The sequence below is a fragment of the Olea europaea genome, unplaced genomic scaffold (genome assembly GCF_002742605.1).
Source record: "Olea europaea var. sylvestris unplaced genomic scaffold, O_europaea_v1 scaffold4971, whole genome shotgun sequence".
Taxonomy (NCBI): Eukaryota; Viridiplantae; Streptophyta; class Magnoliopsida; order Lamiales; family Oleaceae; genus Olea; species Olea europaea.
Window position 1 is genome coordinate 5116 of NW_019263285.1, and position 1088 is coordinate 6203.

The following is a 1088-nucleotide window of genomic DNA, read 5'->3' on the forward strand; positions in this document are numbered from 1 at the left end:
ATTAATTATTATACGTGCACGTAAATAGTGAAATGCATAATTACATGATAAATACATATTGAAAAACGAAAAGTAAGGTATGACTGAAATAATTAAATTGCAGTAAGGTTAGAATTGTTCAAAAAATGATTATCACTTAATGTATTATAGATTATTGCAAAGAAAATGTATATGAGATGATGGGTGTGGTACTACAAAAAAAATATATGTAAAGGGGTTTATAAATTAGAGCTTCCATCTTTAAATTATAGCGAGTGTATATGAATTCAAACATTTGATTTATGATGTATTCAAGTGAGTCAAGGATTTGAGGTTTCATTTTGGGTACTTTTAACTCATTTTCATGCAAATTTTATGTATTGGTGCTTTTGTTGAAATTCTACCCAAAAACTGTCATTTTTGTCAAACGTTTTGGAGATAGTTTTTAATATAAGAAATTGGTGCCGGATTTCAACACTCTAAAATTTTAGCGCGTTTTCATCAAACCTTTGTTTTCTTAGATTTTTAAGATTTGAATGAAGCTAGAAGACAAACACTGAAGTCAAGGAATTGGATTACATTACGTATAAGGGTTGTATATGGTAGTAACTTTAGGAAAGTGAGAGATTTAATAAATTCAATCATGTGTGGTGATTAGTTGGTAAATAATTAAAGAGCGGAAAAGTTAGGGAAATAGGAGTGCAAGAATAACTATAGAAGTAGGAGTGCAAAAATACCAGAGCTTTCATCAATGAAGTTACTACTACTAGAAGAATCCATCATGTCAATATAGTTCGACTTGTTGGATATTGTGCACATATGTCCAAGTGCGCTCTTGTATATGACTTCATGCCTAATGGCTCATTTGAGAAGTACCTCTCTTGTCAGCAAAGTGGAACTCGTTCATTAGCTTGGGAGAAAAAAACATGCGATTACACTTGGAGTTGCTCGAGGGATTGAGTATTTGCATCGAGGCTATGACATGTGAATTTTGCATTTTGATATCAAGCCACACAACATACTTCTCGATGATAACTTCACTCCGAAAATTTCTGATTTTCGGCTAGCCAGATCTTACCCAACTGGAAATAATATTGTGATTATCACTT